At 38.0% G+C, this 24,109-nt stretch overlaps 2 long non-coding RNA genes and 1 pseudogene across 2 annotated transcripts; all 3 read right to left on the minus strand.

The window, feature by feature from the left end:
* Positions 1–341: 341 nt before the first annotated feature.
* On the minus strand, positions 342–853 carry LOC148847624 (uncharacterized). Its single transcript, XR_016100756.1, has 2 exons — positions 658–853; positions 342–586 (listed from the first exon to the last, which is right to left on the minus strand). It is a non-coding gene; the product is annotated as an uncharacterized LOC148847624 (long non-coding RNA).
* A 2,914-nt stretch (positions 854–3,767) lies between these two features.
* LOC148847625 (uncharacterized) lies at positions 3,768–11,744 on the minus strand. The gene is made up of 2 exons (XR_016101392.1): positions 11,030–11,744; positions 3,768–4,287 (listed from the first exon to the last, which is right to left on the minus strand). It is a non-coding gene; the product is annotated as an uncharacterized LOC148847625 (long non-coding RNA).
* Positions 11,745–16,298: 4,554 nt separating this feature from the next.
* On the minus strand, positions 16,299–22,450 carry LOC148847626 (purine permease 3 pseudogene; annotated as a pseudogene).
* Between the last annotated feature and the right edge of the window lie 1,659 nt (positions 22,451–24,109).

A 24,109-nucleotide genomic window follows, 5' to 3' on the forward strand; every position in this document is an offset into this window, starting at 1 on the left:
ATGAAACAGGTCAGATCTGAATTTGATCCAGCCAAAATTTATATCCACATCCAGTTGGGAGAAACGGATTTAGATCCTCATAACATGTCAAAGAATATATGCATTCTAGGACCATGTATAGGCTATGTTTGGTTTGATAGACAACAAGAGAAACAGAAAGTTGAGGGTAAATGCTTCATAAAATTTGTGAAATTTTTTGAGAAGTTTCCTTCAAATTTTTTTTTTTCCTCTCTTACTCTCTTTCAAACCAAACACGACCAAGGTCCAAGAATCAAAATATTGGTATAACAAAAAGTTAGAAAAAAAAAAAGAATTTTTAGAGAATTTTAGAAATTGGGACATGATTTTGAAATGATCAAAGTTCAAAGTGTCGATATGTAATGCAACGTATTGTACAATATCCTGGACTTCTCAGTCCAACCGTCCGGTCCTATACTCCTATCCAAGTCCTACAACACTGATAGGAGTGGCTGAATACTCAACATCCAATGCCCCTTGTAATTCTCATTTCATGCCTCTGTGTTCGTCTGGGAGGACTTTCATGCACCCGCTTCTAACTTTGCAATGGAGACCTCACACAGAAAGCCTATAAATAATGCTTGGTGAAAGAACTAGGAACACCAAATATGCTTACATTGAACAAAGAAAATGACTTACCCGTGAAAGTATTTTTAGTAGCTTCAATTGCCCAATTTCCCTGTTGGAGGACAAGCCAGATATATGGATGCTGAGGTTGGTAAACCGGTTTGCAGGAGATAGAGGATCAGAGTGCCTGGGGGATAGGCACTCCAAACTAGAGAGCAAGAAAATAGAGAGATTCAGAAAGTAAGAGAGAGAGTTTACACGTAATTGTGCGTACCTTGTGAAGATTTGAAAGTCCCTTTATATAGACATCAGGGCCCAAGTGACCTGTCCGAGATATTTGGGAGCCATAGGCCTTATTGGCCCGTTATCTTCAGGGAAAGTCGTACTGGCATTGTGATGACCCTCCTCATCTGGCTTCTTTCGAATCGGACAGAACCAGGATCATCACCGTCAGCATCAGGTAGGTGGGGACAAGTCGGTAGGTCAACTAACCACACAGGTTGGCAGTTGCCCAGGTTGGGGAGGACAAGTCGGTATTCGAAGTCATCGGCTTGCTTCTCCAAGATGATGTGTTCCATCCTGTCGTGATCTGCCAGTTTCTCGTTGGTTGAGGTCCAATTCGGATTGATCGGCTTAGGTCGGTCTAATCAGGTACGACCTGTCTTCACGTGGCGCCAGGGTGTCATAAAATGGCTGGGACTCACCACATGGCTCTATGTGATTGAAATGCCAAATCATCTATTCTAGGAATCATATAAATAAAAAAAAGAAGAGTAAGAGGTCACGTAGATGTAGAGCTGCGATTGGGTTGACTCTCATTGTATTTAGCCACATCCGAATTGGATCTAATTATTTAAAATTTAAATCTGGATAGGATCCGAAATCTGATCTGATTTAGAGGTGTCGAATCAGATAAGATCCTATGAGATCTTGGGTCGGACTTCGATCAAATCCAAGCCTGATTCGTTAATTTTAAAATAAAAAGAATTAAAAAATTATAAAAGTTATTTCTTTTAATTAATTTGTAAATATAGAATAATTTATATAAATATAAAACTACTTTTTTTTATTAATTACTAGTGTATGATTATATGTGCAATTGTTAATCCTATATATGATATATAACATTTGGATTTAACTTTTATGATGGGCACAAAATGCAAGGCAAACGTATAGATAAAGCTTATATAATTATATAAAGCATATACCTGTTTTGATTTTCCATGCACATCATAAAAGTACATGCGTATATGTATAATAACATGTTCTCTCACACACACATTATATATATATATATGACATGTATTTTATAAAATTTGATGGGACTCCTATGTTAATTGAATTGATGGGATGTGGTTGAATCTGCATCTATTTTGATTATTAAAAAGATGGAAATTGAAAGTTCTAAAATCCAAATTGAATCCTATTATGTAAATTATCATCCAAATCCAAAATAATTTGAGCATAGCGACTCCATTAGCAGGCTTACTTGCATGGTTAATTAATTATCATCTACCCAACTAGCCCTCTACAGTTCAAACCCTAACTTAAAAATTTAATTCTTCCTATGTTTGGTTTGAAGGAAAAAGTAAAGGAAGGTAGGGAAACCTTTACAAATCTTGTACAGGTTTTCCTACCTTTTCCATCAAATCAAACATAGCCTTATTTCCTGAGCTCACCAAAAGTGAAGCCTTCTAGACATCCTGCAGTGACACCAATGGGAGAAGCAGTATGAAAAGCTAACTCGAGCCAACCCAAACCCTAACTAGGAGGAACTAGGGGTAAGGATGTAATTTGGGCAGGTCCAGCTTGGGCTTGTGCCAAAATTTTGAATGGACCTATGCCCGAAGCAGTAGTGTTAAAAGCTAACTTAAGCCAACCCAAACCCCAACCGGTTGGAGGGGAGACTAGGGGTGATCATTTCAGCTTGGCTTGGCCAGCACAAGCCTAGCCTGGAAATTTCGGGCTTGGGCCTGGGTTTTGTGTTCAGGCCCAGCAGGCCCAGGCCCACATCAGGCCCGCAAATTTTAGAGCCAGTGTTGGGCTTAATACTTCAAGCCCGACTCAGGCCCGGCCCAACCCACATATATTTAAACTTACACATTTTGTGTATAATGTATACATATGTATACATGTTATTTTACATTATATTATATATTTTATATATAAATATTATAACATAATATGTATAATTTATATATTATGTCATTTTATATTATATAATTTATAAAATAAGTTTATATGCATGTTATGCCATTTAATATATAGATATGTAATGTTTTATACATAAGTGACATTGGCCCGAAATCAGGCCCGACTCAACTTGGGCCCATATATACCTGGGCTAGGGCTTGTATTTCAGGCCCAGAACCCCGGGCTGCCGGCCCAGCCCATGATCACCCCTAGAGGGACCCATTATCCCCCATAGCCATACACCCCTCCTTTGTGGCAAACTGATTTGATCCCATGCCAGAGAACTTACCACCTAGCCACCATCAGTTGGTCCAATTGGGGCAATTCTCTCACTTCTCAATTGTTCTACTAATTTTGCTCATTAAAACACCACCAATATAGTTGAAAAAGGGAGTTAGCTAGTTTCACATAATAGTCCCACCATTACTTGCATGATTCCTTACTTAAAAAGGGGAGTTAGTTTCACACCACCAACTTGATCTAACACCGGATATCTCATCATGAGACTGGGACCCATCATATATGTGATGTGCAGTGTAAGATCATGACAGTTGAGGGTTAGAACGTGTTTTATTGGGACGTGATCTGGGCTCAACATTGAAACCATGGTCTATATTCTATAGCAATAGAAGTCAAATATTCCTTTTTTTTTTCCTTTGGTTTGACCAAAAAAGAAAAAGAAGTTTTTTTTGTTGTGTGAATTTATAGGAGTCGGTGTAAATTCTGGTTTAGTTTTGCTTTATATTTGACTATGTCTGAGAAGTAAAATATTGGGAAGCCAAATGAATGAAGTAGCCCCATCTTATGGGAAAGAGTATGGGGATAGGAGGGTTATTTGCTTTGAGAGTGAGGTATAGAAAGCAAGATAGTGTGATTTCCAGAGGACCCGAAAGGATAAAGGTGGTGAAAATTTTGCATCAGTTTTTGCCATACATATTCGCATTGTCAGTGATTGTATCAGGTAATAGTACATATTACAAGCAAATAAATGAAAAACTAAACCAAGTGCAAAATTTCTCTCCAGTTAAAATTTGCATTACAAACAAACAAAGCCTTTATTGAAAAAAATAACAAAATCATCAAATCTCCAGTCATAATGGAAAGAATGTGATCTTTAAAGTTATTGAATTCTAGGATAAAATCATATATATTAACTTAGTCATGCATTCTGGCAATTCATGGCTGAGGCGATTGGTCATCAATTGTCATGCTTCTCTCCACCTTACTCTTCCTGTACTCCCCATAGAAGTAAGAGGTGAAGCCCCAAAGGCAAAGAGCCAAAGCAATCCCCTTCTCTCCGGTGAACTTCTCATGGTAGGCGATGACAGCCCCGATCTCTGCTAAAGGAAGGAGAACTGCACCGTAGATCCCAGTGAAGAGAGAGGTAGTGCAGAAGATTAGGCCTAAAAGTCCTATTAAAGATAACTGCCAAACTATGGCGCTTGCAGACAGCACAAAGTAATACATTCCATGTCCAAGCTCTTACTCCCTTGCCTCTCTTGGAATTTCCTGCAAATCAATTCATTCTTCAAACCATTAGCAACGTCGTAACCCCATCCCCATGCAAGCTCTAGCTCTAGCTCTTGGAGGAGTTTTGACACACAATTATGCACACTAGAGGACTAGTATTTATTCTTAATTAATTCTCTAATGTGTTTCTTGTGTCTTGCATTCTTTAAGTTGGTATCAGAGCCATACCATTACCCTTACGAGTGATCGATCCACTCTCGGTTCTAATGTCACTCACTAGCTACCGATTAAGGGCCAGTTTGCTTCCTGGGAATAGGGGTTTGGAATCGGAATTGGAATGGGTCTTTTCAATTCCAACTGGTTGATTGGGCGGAATGAGAATCTCTCTCTCATTCTTGGTGGAATTCCCCTCCCTTGGGAATGAAATCCTATTCTAACTGATTCAAATTCTCATTCTAATTAATTCCTATCTGAACCAAACAGACCTGGTAATAGACCATTCTGATTCCGATTCCAACTCTAAACCAAACCAACTCTAAGTTAGGGCACAGTTCTTGCTGGTCTTGTATACAAACTATTTGATAGGGATCGTCCATGGCACTGTTGCAGCACCACCAAAGGAAATCTCTGATCCAGATAACAAAGATCACTCCAACTTACCGTGAGTGGTTCTCACAAAATCAATTACTTCTCAATTGGACTTTTGCTTCCCTGACCGAAGGTGCGTTAGTCCAAGTGGTTAGTTTGCGATCCTCCTACGAGGTATAGAATGCTCTAAGTTATTTTAGGCGTTTATAAGTTATTTTAGGCTGCATTTGACATTCCTTATTTGAATAATGTTTCTATGAGTTTTGCATCCTCTAGAGACAAACGGATTTCCTACTCACTTTTTTTACCCACTCTCTATCCGCAGAGATGTGTGACTGCAATTCACAGCGGGTAGACAGTGGGTAGGAAAAGTGAGTAGGAAATTTGGGTTCCTCCAGAGAAGTCTCTATTGAGAAAAGTTGGGATCTTTTGCACAACAGTCAGTGTTCAAATCTTTGAAACGGCTTAATAAGACTGTATATTTGCCCCTCCCCATACCCAGTATTGAGAATTCAGATCTCCTACCCACATGATATTATAACTGTACATTGGAAACATCTTCCCATGAATAATAACATGAAAATATACAGTCTATAATGAAGTGTGAATAGGGTTCTTTTACCAGTAACAGATCTGAACTTTTGTATTTACGGGAGCCTCGTGCACTTTTTTGTAAAAGTTGGAGTCCTTTATTCCTTACAAGCCCATGAATCCCAAAGAAATCACATCCTCTATACCCTTAGTACAAAAGTTTTTTGTAAATAGCAATCTGCCACATCATTTAAAAATGTTACTTTAATTTTGAAATAGAAAGAGCAGGCTGATGTGGCAGATTTCTATTGGTTTTCTATACCGAGGATGTGAACATATGTATAGGCTAGGCCCCTTTGAAAAATATAGGTGGGCCATGCCTACGATTTTGGGCTAAGAGTCCAGGCCGGGCAAAGCTCATTAGCTCAGCCTTAGTTAAGTCCTCTATACTAGCGCTAATCCAAGCCCAAGAATCAAGATCACTCTTCCTTGTGGGTTACTATCAGTCAATTGGAAAATTAAAATTTGTTTTTTTTTAATGTTAAAAATTTTGGTTTTGGTTCACCATAGGAACCTGGATGGGTGCAGGGACATCAGAGATAGATTTGTTCATGGGCCGGGTAGTCCGACGGGCTGGCCCGGCCCGACCTATAGGTTAAACCAAAAACCCTAGCCCTAAATATCCTAACCCCTCTCTTCTCAATCATCTCTTTCTCTTAGTCTTAGCCGCCGAACCTCAGTTCTCTCTTAGTTTTCATAGTCACAATCTCACACTCTCAGGTAGACAGAATCGACGAACACTCACTAGCGCAACCAGTGAAATCCAGCGGACCAGCGATGAGTCATATCTCTCTCTCTCTCTCTCTCTCGTTCTCTTCTCACTTCTCTCTCAGAATCTCAAATGCGAACTCAGGCACCGGCGATGGTAGTGAACAGTCATCATTTTAAACTCTCAAAACCCTACCCGAGCCTGACTTTTCCCCTTCCCTCTCTGTTCACGTCTTCTCAAGTGTTTTCTTCCCTAACAAACGGACCAGCAGTTCTCACTTCTCATTCTCAGTTCCTTGTTCCCTCTCAATCATTTTTCTTTTTTGGCGATCTCCAACGAACGTAGGCTAGCAGCTGCAACCTTCTTTTTCTCGTTATTTTCTCTGGTGAACTTAGGCTAACACCTCAATGCGAACTCAGCACCGACAACCATCTTTATGTTAGGTTGGGCTTTGGGCTCAGACCCTGGTTTCGAGCTTTTTATTAAGGCCGAGCTCGGCTCAACTTATAGTCCCATTGGTCAGGCCAGGCTCGGACTCAGGCCTAACAAAATCTTATTTATGAAGAATAAAAGTTCGGCCCGGCACATAAACAGGCCCGGCACATAAACAGGTCTAATCAGAAACAACTTTTATACTCGTATGTTATTTATTGTTCATGATGAGATGTTTACGGTACATGGTGAAATGTATTGTAATAATAGATATGAGTACAATTAAATCTAATTTGGTCAGACCCGATTATCTCAATCAGGATAATTTTTTTTTTATGATTTTCTCCTAATTAATATTTTTTTTTTGAAATTGTTAAACCCTATTCCGAATTAGACCCAACCTATTGACAGTCCTATAATGATGGCATGCTGACATTTCTGTTGAAGTTGTTGAAAGAAGCCCCACAAATAAAATAAGTGGGCAATTCAGTAGATTGAAATTATCATATATCATGCAATATTTATTCTGATTTTTAAGGTTATGAATGGTTCAGGTCAACCCCAACATCCGATCTGACCCTTTTACATAGGGTCTAGGTCTGCATCTTGAGTTTCATTTTCAATTATTAATATGGTCAGTTTTAGCGCTTGAAAAATATTAAAACTCATTTTTTATAGTTGTCAAAATATTTATCAAATATCCATTTAACGGCTTACTTAAATTGTGCCTACTAGATCCCGTCCCAAACATAAATGTTGAATGTTGAATTGTATAATTTAACCCCATAATTGATTATGAGAATGGATACTTATGTTAACTATAATAAACATTAATAAATCGATATTAATCATCATTTTTTAGAATAAATTAACATTAAAAACAAAAATAATAAAATAATAAATAATGATAAAATAATACTAATAATAATTATTATAATAATTTTATTATTATTATTATTATTATTATTATTATTATTATTATTATTATTATTATTATTATCAAAAGATGTCACCAGTGAAGAGTGAATGTGACTTAGCTAGGAACAGAATGAATTCGGATCCCCTTCAGAAGATGGCTTCCGTATTTATAGAACTAATGAGACAAGTTACTTTGATTGCATGAAGCAAGAATTTTGGAATATTCTTCAGCTTAGGTAATGTCTAGGAACAAATCTAATCCATTTTTTCTTTCAGTAAACATTTCTCTCGGGACTATAGGATCGTTAGATCACAATCTTGGTACAACCGATTATGGTTTCCTTGGGGCACTAATAGTGTGCCTAACATGGTTTTTAAAATCGGACCGGACTGAACGGTCAAATCGAAAAAAACCAGGAACCGGCCACCTGATCGGTTTTGTTTTTTCCCAAAACCGTTGATTTTGGTCAGCAAACCGCTGAACTGGTTGGTTAACCATTTTTCAAATTTTAAATTTTTTTTTTGTCAAAATGGGTTGGTCATTCGGGTCGAACGGTCGGACCATTTGAACCGATAACCGGACCCATGACCGGTTTGGTTTTAAAAATCATGGTGTCTAACACCTTCAAAGCAACCTCCGCACTCTACTCTGTGCTCCTGCCGATCTTGAGAGGTAATAGGTTTTGATATGCCTCGTGAGGTTAAGCTAGTCTAGCATTCTTGAATTACAAGGTTGAATAAGTCTAGCCTTGCAAGGTCAAATTAATCTAGCTTGTGAGGCTTGATTCATGATATCAAGCTAGCTAGTTCAATGTTTTTGAATGGTCGTTAACTCGGATGGTCAGACCATTCGACCCGGAAACTGTCCAAACAATCAATTTCATTTCAGCCCTAACTTGTTCCTGGGTCAAAAACTATTGACTTTGTCAAAAAACCGCTGACCTGGATAGTCAAATGGTTGACTCGTTTGACTCAAACAACGGTTCGCAATTGTAGGAGAGAATTTGTGTCTCAGATCTAAAGAAGAAGAAGAAGAAGAAGAAGAAGAAGATCTGAGAACTCAGAGTCTGTTGCCGCCGGTGAGCGTCGAACCACCCTCCTCTTCCTTCTTCTTCCCTCCTTCCCTCCTTTTCCTTTCTCTTCTTTTCTTTTTTCCTCTCCTTGCTTGCTTTCTTTTCTTCTTTCATTTTTTCTTTCTCAACAAACAACATTACTTTCTCTCCTTTCTCAAATCTCATAACTCATAAAATATTTTCCCTAATAGCAAATCGTCCGAACCGTTTGACCTAGATGGTCGAACCGCTAACCCAAAAACCAGTAGGTAGAACGATTCCATTTCCAAGTCAGCTTTTAAAACCTTGAGCTAGTTTGGCCTCGTGTTGATGAGTAGGGGTGGAAAATGGGTGGGTTGGGTGTGGGTTGAGTACCAACCCACCCATACTAACCCATTTGCTACCCATGTTAGTAGGTCAAAGTGGGTCACAATCCACTTTGACCCTAACCCACCCATTCGACCCTCTAACTCAAATTAAACCCTCTTTTCTCTATTCTAATTGCATAAAAACATAAAATTATATATTTCAATAAAACAACAAAAAAAATCAAAATTTTCAAATAAAAAATAAAAAACATTAAAACACAAAAAATGGTAAAAAATATATGTTTCGTGTAAAACATCAGAAATTGCATAAAAAAACTTAGGAAATAATAAAAAAATTAAAGACATATATTTCAACCAAAAGTAAGAAATTGCATAAAATACATAAAAATGGTAAAAAAATCAAAAGAAAATTATATATTTCAGCTGATGCCAAAAAATACAGAAAATGATAAAAGATAATATATAACTAAAAAAGTAAAAAATCATAGAAAATACATTGAATGATAAAAAATGCATAAAACAAATCAAATGATAAAAATATATATATTTCAACCAAAAATAAGAAAATGGAAAATTCTAGAGAAAAATGCTTAAACGTATAAATTAAAAGATCATTGTAGAAAATTATAGAAAATGTAGATTGTAAAAATTTAGAAAAAAAATGCAAAAATACAGAAACTTTTGCAAAAGAATGTAGAAAATGCAAAATTGGGAGGTTGCTTTTTGAACATGTGAGGTGAAAACCCATTGTTGTAAGACATAATGTAGAAAATTTTGGAGCTTGAATCGTTGATCTCCCACATAAATTTGTAGTTAATTACCAATATATAAAAATACCAGATTATAGCTTAATTGATCCTATGACTCATAGGATGTCTCATGGTGTTAGCTCCACCATTAAACTGGGGAACATCACCATTTACACATAAAAGAAAGATTGGAAATCCGAGGAGTTTTATTAAAAAGAGAAGATATAATTAACTTGTAAGATAACTAGATAATTAGATAAGAATCCAAATCTCATCATTCATATCTTGTGATTAATTTCATTCAGAAAAGAGAAACTTGGGAAGAAGATGAAGAAGAGTCTTTTTGGTTTTTTAGTTCTCCAACTTGAAGAACCAACCCATTTTCACTCTCATTAGATCCAAGAGCAGCGGCTAGAAATTGGAGATATGCAACTTGATTAGCTATTTAATGGGGGTTCTGTCGCGACGGTCTTTGCAAACTTCATTTGCAACTTGAAGATTTACAACTTGATACGTAACTCGTAAGTTGAAGTCAACAGCGACACCCATTGCAAATATAAATGCATGGTCGGAGATAACATCTCTGACTACTGGAGAAGGGCTGGAGACGGAGAGACGGAGGCAGAGGAGTCGAGAAAGAGAGAGTGGAGGTGGAGAGGGTGACGCAGAGGGTTATATTCGGTTTTCTGATTTTAAACCTAAGGCCTAAACAAGAAGTGTAGTAACCCATGCTTACTCCTGTCCTGATCCACACTGACCAAACCATCTTTCACTTGACCCTAATAGGTTATTTGACCTATCTTGATCCACTACTCAAATGGGTGGATATGGGTGAATTTAAAATGGGCGGGTATGGGTCAGATGGATTAGGTCAAAATTCACAGCCCTATTGATGACGACTCTCGCAAGGCCTCAGTAAGTCACTCTTCGGCTTTAGGTTACGTTGTTTTGCTTGTTAATGCACCACGAGGCGTTAATTCTATGTATGAGTTATCATAATCCTTATTGGACACATCGGCATGTTTTTGCATCTTTACCCTTGAATATATCCACGGTCTGTCTCACAATAGTTAAATAATTAGATAATTTAAAATAATATTTATTATAATAATAAATAATTAAGTAATTAAATAATAATATAACTGAAAATAATAGTTATAAATTATTATTATTTTAATAGTTATAATTATTATCATTATTTTAATAAATATTCGAAATAATTATAAGAATATTATTAATACTTAAATAATATTTTCATATTAATTATTATTTATAAAGTTTTATATAATAAGAGTGTGTTACTAACAACAAATAATGAATAAAATGGGTGAAGGGCATTTTGGGGAAGGCGTATCAATAAAAGAGAGCAAGAGAAAAGAGCTATCAGTTGTGTTCGTGTTTCAGTTTGGTCACCTGGAAATCCTTGTTTATCAGCATCCCCATGGCGGCAAGATGGTTGCAAACAAGCCCATATTGAACTGAAACTGCATCACTGCTGCGAAATCCACAGCTCGACTCGCCTTCGAATACGCAAACTCAATACAAGGCAAGATGAACCCAACCAGCAACGCACTCCCCAATGTCAAGAAGAAACCGGAGAGATACTCACCGTCGGAGACCCCGGCCGGCCAGTCTCCGCCGCTGCGAATCCCAAGCGTGATCGACCCAAGAATCATCAACACCACGGAATTAATTGAATAAGGCGTGAACCTCTGCTTTACTATCAGCCTCGCAAACCCACCAGCGAAGGCAAGCTGAGTTGCGAACAGAAGAGCAGAAGTTGATACAGGAATGTAAGATAAGCCGAGTGCGTACATGAAGTTGTCGAGACCCAGCAAGAGGCCAAGCACAGCGCTGGACACTAACAACTTGGGTTCGATGAAGAACTCGGAGGGTGAGACGCCGCGACGCCGCCGATGGTGTAAGTAGAGGAGGGAGAGTGGGATCAGAAGGATGGGAAACCCAGCGCTCTGTAATGAACATGAGAGACATCTACGATTGCCTCGGTGAAGATAATAGAGCCTCATTAGCAGAGGACCGCCTATATTTCCTATAGCCATTATAGCGCAGCGGAGCAGTACTCGTAGTAGAGGCCATTTGGATTTGATAGCTTTGCTTGGTGGCATTGTTCGGCCGTTAAAGGAAGGTTTGTTGGGTCTCTAGTAATAACATATACTAGAGATAAAAAAAGGGGGGGGGGGGGTTTATTGTCCAATCTACTCATAAATTTTAGGAAAATTCCTGATCTGTATCCTGTACTTTGGTTCGAGTGATAATTTGTTACTCGAACTTTAAAATGTGATAATTCATTATCCGAACTTTCAAAATGTGATAATCCAGTTCCCGCCTTAATCAGTCCATTAATCAAACATTATGTGATATTTGAAAAGTAAAAAATACTCTAAAAATGCCATCTAATTCTCTTTATCAACCATCCAAACATTGACAATAAAATGAATAGTCCCAAATTTTAGATTCTTCTAAATAGCCACCAACTTTTTTGAATAGAAAAGCTAGTATTTGGGGTTGTTTATTTTTTTGTCAATATTTGGATGGTTGATAAAGAGAATTAGATGGCATTTGAAGGACATTTTTGACTTTTCAAATGATACTTAACAACAAATTAATGGACTGATTAACGACAGGTACTGAATTGTCACATTTTGAAAGTTCAGATACTGGATTATTGCATTTTAAAGTTCGGAGATCAAATTATCACTCTAACCAAAGTACAAGGTACTGATAAGGAATTTTCCCTAAATTTTAATATAATTTGTACACTTTGAAAGTGAATGCTATATATTAGAATGAGAAGGCACAATATAATTCAATGAACATTTGATAAATATTCTTACAATTATCAAAAGTGGTTTTAAGGGACAATTGTCAAAAACTTCTCTAAGTATTAATTACACGTACTTACAATGTTGATTAGTGTGATGCTGAGTTATTGAAAGTTTCAAACAGTCCTTATTGGGATTGGGGATGAAGGGTTGAGGAAGACAACTTATATGCTGTCATTGGTAGGGAAAAAGGTAAGGAAAGAAGGTTAGATAAAGTTCTCTTTCTATACGTCTCTCTCTTGACATCCTTCCGTGTTTCTGTTGTGAATTCGAAGGCTATTGGAATAAAATTTTTGGGATTTTTTGACTGCAATGCGTGTTAGAATTTTTTTTGCAGCCACCTATAAATTACATCATGCCTGTGATTTGACATCAATCCATGTGTAGGATTCAGTCTGACCTGAGTGCATCAAATTTAATATGAATTAGGCCCAATGTAAGGGTTGGGCTTAGGTTGAATACAAACTTGGACCAACCTAAACAACTTCCATCCTAACGATCCAGACCAAATAATATAAAATAAAAAATAGATAGAATTACAAAAACAAAAATATAGAAATTTTTAACATCTCTCAAATGCTAAATGTCATATTAAACAAGGATAAGTGTGATATATAAATAATAATTGTTTATGGAAATGAGATTGTTTTCCCAAAAATGGAATAGAATATTTAAAATTTCACAAAAATGAAGTTGTTTTCTCTTTAATTTCAAATAGGTTAAAACATGATGTCATAATTATATAATAAAAAATAGATAAAAAGTTGTCAAAAAAATTGTATACATCTCTAATATTATATGTTTGTTATATTGAACAAAAATAAACATGATAAATAAGAAGCATTTTTCTTAACAAGTAACATAAAAAAACAAAATAGAAAAATTTAAATCAACTAGCACATGGAGAGCTTTTGAAGCTCCAAGTACGTAATCACCTAAGAGGTAGATGGGAACCCTAGCACTGGCTTATACATCCTTGCTGAAATCCACTAGTCTTTTAATTCCAATTAAACCAGAAAAGATCGTGATTACTGAGAAAGCCCTATCTCTACGTTTGGGTGAACCCGCTACTTATTTACAGAAGAAGAGATCCAGAAATATTTGAATCCATTGAAGTTCACACCTGTCGGTAAATGTGTCCATGGGAGACCGCCCTTCCCTGAGATTAAGGATTTCCTTAGTAAGAACTTTTCACGTGAAGAAGAATTTGGTTATTACTGCTTTGGATTCACGCAACATTCTCATTAGATTTGTTGATTCACGCAACACGTGCTGTTCGTGGCTTCCGAGGGGGACCCTGTGGGTGGCCTCTTGTTAGACGCCTTATATTGTCCAACTGTTGGGCCAGGTTTACCAACCTATTCAACGCCACATCAAACTGGTTGATCATGACTAAGTTCTGAATGTTAGGAATGGGGTCTTGCTTGTCAACCATTTAGGAGATATTAGTTGATTAGTTCAAATTTGTTTTTCTTAAGGGAAAGTTTTAAAGGCGTTCCCATAGATGACGCCAATTGTTGCTGCCAAATATGGAGTCGATGACAACAACGTAATTTTTGGTGTTTGAGGCCGACGAGTCCAATCATGCTGAGAGAAAAAAGATATAAGAGGCCCCAAGAGTTATCCCAGGAGCAAAGACTCTGATGGTCAAATTAATCGAGGGTTGTGAGAGGTCGGGTCAAATAAGAGAGGAAACTTAGAGCTTAAGTCTGTGTCCTTACCTCAATGTGAGGGCCCCTTTTATAGCCAGAGTTTCCTTAGAAGAAGGATAGTTGGGAGCAGGTAGTGGTGGTTGTTAGTGGTTTATGATGGATGGTTAAGATGCATCCAGCCGAGCCACGCATCAGAATCCACAGGATGGCCAAGATGCATCCGATCGACGCCATGTATCAAGATCTGCAAGTTGGTCAGATACCCCTACATCATAAAGTGATCACTTAATGCACTTCCTATGGTATGCCTATTGGATCCGATCCCTTTTTGTTCTTTAATTTACAATTTCTATAGTTCAAAGTTCGAATATTTTCCCAAAAGGTGGTTGCGGGAATCCATTCCATGTCAATGCCAAGCAAATTAGGGTTAACTTTGGCTATTAGGGCCCAACAGCATAGGCTGTTAAGACAATTTCTAGGTTGGACACATTCTGGGCAATTCACCTATTCATGTCCATGCTATAGATTTTAGTAAAAATAAATTAATATGTAATTACTAATTTACTCATTCTCATGGTAATGTGGCATTCCCAGAAATTCTCTCAACCGCATATGCTGTTGGTCCCCAACAGCTAAAGTTTTTCCAGCAAATTAGCAACTAGTCAAATCTATACTTGTTATTGAGAGATATTCCCAATACACGGTTTAAATGTGTCTAGGATGCACTCTTTCGGGTACATGTGAATTTCATCAAGTCATTCCTCCTTGCCTCATTTGTGGCCACAGTCTATACGGGGCCCTATTCATGGTTTTTTGTTTTATCAAAAATACCTTTATATTTTGTAGGCGACCTTTCAAGTTCTCTCTCTCTCATCCTTCCATGTTTTTGTTGTGAATTCTAAATTCAATTGGAATAAACTTTTTTGGTTCTTTATTATTATTATTAATTGTATTTAGTGCTACTCACTATTAATAATCCCTTTTCCCCAAATTGATGATTGTCATAATTGATTCCACATCAATACTAACATACCAACAAGCAATCTTTTTTTTAATCTAATATTTCTCTAATGAGGTTGTGATTGTGGTTTTAGGTGCTGCTGGTTTTGCTTTGAAAAATAAATATCTGTTCATAAAAACAATGATTCGGATCAAGCTAGTTTGAGGAGATCCTGCTAGCTAGAACCGTCAGTGCTATGTAAGAATCGATGAATTGTTTAATTAAGTTATATGAAAATTATTTGTTGATTTATTAAACTAACTAATTAATAAAGAAAACAAATTTTCATCTAATTTGTGGTCAGTAATACATAATGGTGCAACCTGAGCATGGACCAACCTAACTTGCAGTTTTAGATGAAATGCTTTGGAATTTTTGTCTTTGGGTTGAGTTTGGACCTAGTCCCAAAATAATTCAAACCTAGCCTAATTACATACATACATACATATATATATATATATATATATATATATATATATATATATATATATATATATATATATAATATTTGCATACATGTATACATATATAAATATGTCGATGTCAAATTTTAGTATGGAGATAATTGACCAATTCAAGCTTAAGACCAATCTAAGTGCATCAAATTTCAGTGGGTTGGGCTCAAAGTGAACAGATCAAGCTTGATCTTGGATTCAAGCCTTAAGCCTTAACCCAATGTATAGGGTTTGGGTTTAGGTTGGGCATAAACTTGGACCAACCTACACAATTTGCACCCTAATGATCCAGTCATTTGGACATAATGGGTCAACCAATTAATATAAAATAAAAAAATAGATATAATTACAAAAACAAAAATATAGAAAATTTTGGTGTATAAATTTCTCATATTAAACAAAGAGAAGTGTGATAAACAAAAAATATTTATGGAGTTTGTATTATTTTCCCAAAATGAAAGCACACCATTCTTTAATTACTCATCTTTTTTTAATGAGTTCTGATAAAGATGACGAAATTATAGTTATAAACAAATACATATAAAACCGGACCATGTGTAAAATTTGTATCCAATTCAGATTTGCACTGCATATAAACACAACCTTTGTTGAAAACCAACGAAGAAGAGATGGGAAAGCTGACCAAATCTCCATGGCTAGAAGCATGATCTTAAAGTTTGGATTCTAGGACAAAATCGTATATATAAACTGTAGTCATGCATTCTGGGCAACTCATGGCTGAGGAGATTGGTCATCCATTGCCATGCTTCTCTCCATCTTACTCTTTCTGTACTCTCCATAGAAGTAAGAGGTGAAGCCCCAAAGGCAAAGAGCCAAAGCAATCCCCTTCTCTCCGGTGAACTTCTCATGGTAGGCGACGACAGCCCCGATCTCCGTGAAAGGAAGGAGCACTGCATTGTGGATCCCAGTGAAGAAAGAGGTAGTACAGAAGATGAGGGCAGAATATCCCATTAATAATAACTGCCAAACTATGGCGTTTGCAGTCAGCACAAAGTAATACATTCCGTGTCCAAGCTCGTACTCCTTTGCCTCTCTTGGAATTGCCTGCAAATCATTGTTCAAACCATTAGGCTCAATTTGGAAGGAGTACAAATACAAATTTGTAGAGTACAAAATCGTGTATTTTGTATTATTTTTATGTATTTATATAATACATATTTGTACTTGTACTTTTTCCAAACTGAGCCTTAGTTTGGAAAGAATACACACACTAGGGCTTAGTTTGAAAGGAGTACAAATACAAATTTGTAGAGTACAAAATCGTGTATTTTGTATTATTTTTATGTATTTATATAATACATATTTGTACTTGTACTCTTTCCAAACTGAGCCTTAGTTTGGAAAGAGGGGCTTAGTTTGGAAGGAGTACAAATGCCATAGTTTGGCATTCTGATGCAAATTAGAATGCCAAACTATGGCGTTTGGAAGGAATACACACACTAGGGCTTATTTGTATTTGTACTTGTACATGTTTGCATTTTGATGCAAATTAAATTCTTGGAGTCTCGACACATAACTACACACACTAGGGCTTAGTTTGGAAGGAGAACAAATGCAAATATGTAGAGTACGAAACCTTATATCTATATCAATATATTAAGCTGAAATGTGTACGAATGAAAGCCTTGAGAATGAAAAAATGAAATCTAACAGTAATTTTTCCCTTTTTTTCTTTGTAATTATAGGAATGCCACATAAAGACAAACATTCTTATGTAATTGACTTGTAATTGCCTCTATAGTATTCGAAACCTTCTAACTTGTAATTGTCTCTATAGTATTCGAAAGTTATAAGGCTATCACATATAAGACAAACCTTCCAATTTAATTGGCTCTATGATATTCGAAAATTACAGGAGTATCATATATAATTATTTATGATTATGCCATCCTATAAAATAAAATGACATCCCTCTTCTCTCACCTAATTCTCTCTCCCTTCCTATTCTTTATCTTAACTTTTATTTATTCATTCATTCATTTATTTATTATTATTTATGATTATGCCATCCTATAAAATAAAAAGCCATCCCTCCTTATTTATTTTTATTTCTTTATTTATTTTTTATTATTATCTAAGCATTTGTTTATTTAATAAAGTGGAATAAATTCTTTATAAATCAATGAAATAAAGGAGATTTGACATTGAGAGAAAGATTTTAATAGACATTTATTTAATTATTTTACTAAATTATTTATTTAATTTATGTAATTTATTATTATTATCTAAGCACTTATTTATTTAAAAAATAAATAAATTATTTATAAATCAGTAAAATAAAGGAGATTTGATATTGAGAGGAAGGATTTTTATAAACATTTATCTATTTATTTTACTAAATTATTTATTTATTTACAAATAATTTACTAACAAATTATTCTCTCCCCTTGACTCTACCCCTGGGGTTGGGATTACACCTATTCACATGTCACATTGGGCTTTGCCTTTATATCAATAGAACATATTCTCAAGTCCAAGTGTGAGAATGACCAGACCATCAAGCCTAAATCTTGAGCCCAAGCCCAACCCCCATATAAAGCCCAAAGCTCGACCAAGAAATCGAGAAAAAAGATTTGTATTCTTTATTTAACAACAAATTGATTTATTTATATTAGATTGACTTCAAAAGTGAAATTTTAATTAATTAATTATTATTTTTATTAAATTAAATATATTACTTTTATTTATTTAATTTCACATGTCAATGAATCAGTTTTGGTTCTAGATAACTTGGACCAATCATGTCCCAGTAATAAATAAATATTTAATTATTTATTTTATTAAATTAAATAAATGATTTATTTATTTTACAAAATTTAAGTAAATTATTATCCATAGATTTATACTTATTTAATTTACTAAATTATTTAATTAATTAATGATTTATTTTACTAACAAATTATTTCTCTTTCTCTCTGAACCTAATAATTTTGGGTAAGGGTGGAGCTAGGAATTTTTTATGAGAGGAACTAAAATCTAAGTGGATTGGGGGGTAATTTAGTGCTATCAATAGGTTAAGTCTGAGTTGGACAGAGCAACAAAGCTAGGAATTTTTTATCAGGGGTGCCAAAATCTAAGTGGATTAGGGGGGTGGGGTGGGGGGTAGAAGGAATTAATATGGATGGCCATTAGGGGGGCAACCATTGGGGTGGGGAGTGGGGGAGGGGGGAATATAGATGAAGAGTGGGGATTTGTTGGGCCATAGAGGGGCATGGCTCCTTGGAGTCCCCTCGTCTTTGCTCCGAGGGTCGCTTTGCCTTTTATATCAACAGAACATATTTAGGCCCAAGCCTAAGCATAACTAGACCATCAGGCCTAAATCTTGAGCCCAAGCCTAACCCCCTTATAAAGCCCAATGCCCAACTAGGAAATTGAGAAAAAAGATTTGTATTCTTTATTTGGCAAGAAAAATGATTTATTTATATTAAATTGACTTTAAAACTAAAAAAAATTATTTATTTATTATTTTAATAAATTAAATATATTATTATCCATAAATTTCTACTTATTTTAAGTAAATCTTTTTTCCTAAAAACTTTTAATTAAAAAATTTACCTTTTGTAAATTCTTTTTTTTCCTACACAATAATTTAGCTTTTGTTTTTGAAAGCCCTGCAATGCAAAGCCCCTCCGCAAGTTTTATATTATTTTGTATGCATTTGTACTGCACATATTTGCATTTGTATTCTTTCCAAACTGAGCAGACGATTATTTATTCTTAATTAATTGAACTGATCTCTACGCTATGGAAGAGATGCTAACTGGGGCAAGAGCTTCATTCTGTTATGCTTCTATGAGCTTGCATCCTCTAGAGAAGCCTCTACTGAGGATTCAACTCCGTTTGTTTTTAGTGCGAACTATCATCGATGTAAAAGTACAATGATGGAGTTCAACTCCTATGGGATTAAAATGAGTGAATCATTGAAGCTTTTTAGTTTGATAATCGATGTAAAACTCAACCAAGGGGAAGGTTTACATTTATTTTCGATGTAAAACTTACACTAAAAACAAACGCGTGAAAATACAGACCTGCAGTAAAGTTTTACATTGCTCCATATTTACACCGAAAAGAAATGTAGCCTTCATACGAAAGTTAGGATCTTTTGTGTAATGGTCAAACTGCTCCATTTTTAGATTATTTTCATCATTAAATATTGATATATTTTATAGATTTTATAGGGTATTATTTTTTTATAAAATATATCCTTTTATTTTTATATTATTTTTTATCATTAAATGATATATTTTATAAATTTAATTTGTATTACCATTATTGCTTTATTTTTCTACATTTGATTAGATTTGTAATAATTTTTACTATTTTATCATTTTTTATTTTATTGATATTATTTATTGATTTTTATCACATTTTATATTTTGTATTATATTTATAATATTTTTATAATATCCTATTACTTTAATCATTTTCATTTATTTTTATTTAAATAATGACTTTGATGGGTAAATTAATAAAATAAAAACTTCTCAACGTCACAACATTCAAATTATAAAACAACCCCACTATATTCAAATGTAATGTTTGTAAAGGCAGAAAAACAAATTTTCCTTTTTGTTGCTTTTTAGACTTCAGATTTCAAATTTAACCAAACGCCACTTTAGTCGCATATTTATGACAAAGATCCACACTGAACTTTTTAGATCCCACCATTTTGTAGGGCTGAGTAAAAACACCGAAAAACTGACCCCAACCTGAAAATCCAATTTAGTTTCGATTAATCAATATAAAAAACCGACGATTAACTCAACCGATTTAGTCCCATATTCAGATGTTTGTATTTCAGTTTCACCTGGAAATCCTTGTTTATCAGCACCCCCGTGGCGGCAAAGGTGGTTGCAAACAAGCCGGTATTGAACTGAAACTGCATCACTGTTGTAAAATCCACAGCCGGGCTCGCCTTTGAATACGCAAACTCGATACCAGGCAAGATGAACCCAAGCAGCAACAAACTCCCCAGTGTGAAGAAGAAGCCCGAGAGATACTTCCCGTGCGAGACTCCGGCAAGTCGGTCTCCGCCGCTATGAATCCCAAGCGCGACCGACCCAATAGTCCATCAACACAACGGAATTAATCGTATACCTCTGCTTTACTATCAGCCTCGCAAATCCAGCAGTGAAGGCAAGCTGAGTTGCTAACAGAAGAGAAGAAGTTGATACAGGAATGTAAGATAAGCCGAGGGCGTACATGAAGCTGTTGAGACCCAGTAAGAGGCCAAGCACACCGCCGGATACTAACAACTTGGGTTTTGATGGAATGCAATTCGGTTGGTCTTATCTGTCAACGATTTCGTCTCTGACTGGAGCGACAGGGAGCCTGAAACGGAGAAGATGAAGGAACTCCGGGGGGAACCCGATGAGAAAACTCCGAAGCTCAAGTTAGTATTCTCTCAAAGGCAAAGTAAAGACCAGATGGCGCAAAGTTCACATACCTTGTTGTTGGGGGTAGGGGGCCTTTTATAACCACTTCGCGCACTCGCTCCGAAGCCCTTGTCAGGTCGGGTATGGTTACCCTTGCTTCTGTCAATTCGGGTGTCGTCCTTTCTGTTGGGACAGAACCGCCACTGCTTTTTGTCGGAACCGTCTCTGTAACTGGAGATGGCGGTGTCAGGAGGCGGTGGCAGGTGGCCGTTTGGAGTGCGACCGCCAAGCGTCAGATCCGAAGTCAGTCAGGTGCGCCGCCCTTGGGTACGGACTTCCTCGGTGTCAGGCGTGGTACAGTTTGTTTGGTTTTGGTGTCCTGAGGGCGATGTGGTGGAGTGGTGAGCGAGGCGAAGTCTTGAGTTTGGAGGTATGTCCTGTATTGCTATAGGGTAGGCCAGTTCGGCGAGGTGTGTCCCGAACTGCTGTAAGGCAGGCCAGTTCGGCGAGGTATGTCCCGAACTGTTACATGCAGGCCAGTTCGGGTTACTGTCTGGCTTGGGGCCGAAGGGTGAGTTCGGGCTCCTAGTAGGGAGTTCGAACCGCTGGTAGGGGAGTTCAATTAGCCGGTTTCTCCCCTTGGTGCTCACGCCTTAGGTGTACTTTTGTGCCGAGTTGTTGCCTTTGCCATGTGTTGCGTAATTGTGAGGTCGGGCCAAATCTTCCTTCATCAATTGCCCCCCACTCCTCGCGCCAAGTGACTTGCCCTGGCGCGGGGAGTTTGCGAGGTGGTAGGTGGATTTGTCCCGTTCTTCGAATCTTGACAGCGCGAGGTGCTTTGCCAGGGTTCTTCAGTTTTTTGGAGCATCCGAAAAAGGCGGGAGACGTGCCTATTGCTTATGAATGTTGACGGGCGTGGCAGCGCACGTTTATTTTAAATTTCAAAAAATCGCGCCGCTGGGACATGATAGCGGGTCTTTTTAATTTTGAAAAAAGCGTGCCACTGCCATTTTGAGGAGACGTGCTCTGGTAGTTGTCAGTTGCAGAGAGACGTGTGCGGCGCACTGTCAGTTTCAGAAAGACGTGCGTCGGCGCGTCGCCGGTTTCAGAAAGATGTGCGTCGGTGCATCGTCGGTTTCAGAAAGAAGTGCACTAACGTTTCGTTCATTTCGGAGAGATGTGCGCCAATCACATCTCGATCTCAGGGGATGTGCGGTCAACGCGAATGCGGGCCGTCGGATTGGCTTTGATTTGCACTGTTGGTTCTTGGTTATTGTAGCTATAAATAGTAGGGGACCCCAGTTGATTTGTCACTTCTACGGTTTGCTTCTTGAGCTCGCGTCCAACTTTTCAGCTCGCGTCCAGGCCTTTCAGTTCGCGTCTAGGCTTGTTACTTTGCCTTCAAGTTTTTTGGCTTGTTCCAATTTCTGGGGCCTTCAAAACTTTCTTCCGGTGAGTACCTTCCTGAATCCACCTTTTATCCTCCATGTCTAGCTTTGATAGCTCAGACGATTCTTCAAGTAGGATTGATGTAGGTTCTACGAACCGAGCCGTATCCCCTGATTGCCTTAGTGATCCTGAGGTGGAGCTTGAGATTGACCTCGAACCCATAGTCCGAGCCGCTTCGGGCAGTTTGGCGTCTACCTCTCATTGAGGTCGGATGCTAGACAGGTTTGGTCCTTCGACCATGACGCCCGAGGGGCTCCAATCTCTACTTATCTCTTACAATCTGCCTGGGGGGGGGTACACCTATTTCATTCCTTTGAGTAGCTTTCCTTGGGAACACGGTCCTGATGAGATCGTGATTTTTTTAGAGCAGCTCGTTGCAGGGCTGCGACTGCCTTTCCGCCCCCTTCTCGTCGAGGTCATAAACCATTTCGGCGTTACCGTTGGTCAGCTTCATCTGAACTCTATTCGGAACCTGGTGGGGACAATCTCCCTTTTTTGCGAACAGAACTTCCCTTTAGACTTGGAGATATTCTTCTCTATTTTAATGCTCAAAAAACAAGCGGGTTCTCTTCCTAGGGGAAGACGAGCATATTACCTGTCTCCTTACGCGGGTTTCAAGGTTTTGCACGAACTTCCTAACAAGGTCCCAGCGTGGAAGCGGGATTACTTCGGGGTGCGAAGTGCACAAGGGTGGCCTTTTAAGACCGGGTGGGGTGAGGCCACTCCTAATTCTGGTGTCACTCTTGATAAAGAGATGGTGAAGGGCCTCCGGCAATGGGCACGACAAGTTTTAAAGTGCCATCAGTACTTAACGGAGGCCAAGCTTATTGCGGCCGGCCTGAGTTTGGGTAGGTTTCTTAGCTCAGGTTTCTTGTTTGCTTTGTTCCTTCATTTTTTCTGATGCCGAACTCTTTTTTGTAGGTGTGATGGACGTAAAGAGGACTCGTGGGGGGCGCTTGTTCCAAGGCATGAAGAGGAGGAAGCGGGTTGCCAAGCGAACTCGTACCGAGCTACCCCAGGATGAGGAGCCTCAAGTTCCAGGTCACACGCCGGAGGATCTGCCCAAGGAGCCCGAGGTAGCTCCGATGCATGAAGTGGCAGGGGGCCCTTACGCCGAGACCACTCACACGGGTGCTCCTGCTTACTCTGGGTCCGCTTATACGCGGGTTGGGCCATCGGGTTCGGGAGCTCAAGGGGAGTTCAGAAGCGTGTTGTCGCCGAACTACGCTCTTTAGAAGAGTAGGGAGGCTACTTTCCCCGAGGAGATCGCGGCGTGGACCGATCTTCCCTTGAATTAGGTCGCCTGCCGTGCCGTAACTCATGCCATGGTGGTAGGTCAGATTTCTTCTGCCTTCTTCATTTTCTATCCTTCTTGCTGTTGTCGCTCATTTATTTCTTTTGGTAGGTGAACTCTTCTTTTCATGCCTTAGCGGCCCAGGTGGAGAGGAGCTCGCGACAGGCGCGAGCTGCTGAGGCGGCTGCTCATGCTGCCAAAGAGGCTTTTCGTGCCGCCGAGGCGAATACCCGAGCTGCTGAGGCGGCAGCTCATGCTGCCGAAGAGGCTGCTCGCGTTGCTATGGCCAGGCATGCGATGTCTCAGCGGGATGCCGAGGCCATGGGGGTAGTCGTGAAGCATATGGCGGATCTGAGGTTGGACCTATAGCATCAGGTCGAAAATCTTCAGGAGGACATCAGGGG

The sequence above is a fragment of the Nelumbo lutea genome, chromosome 6 (assembly GCF_056320005.1).
Source record: "Nelumbo lutea isolate HS-2025 chromosome 6, American lotus-T2T, whole genome shotgun sequence".
NCBI classification, from domain to species: Eukaryota; Viridiplantae; Streptophyta; class Magnoliopsida; order Proteales; family Nelumbonaceae; genus Nelumbo; species Nelumbo lutea.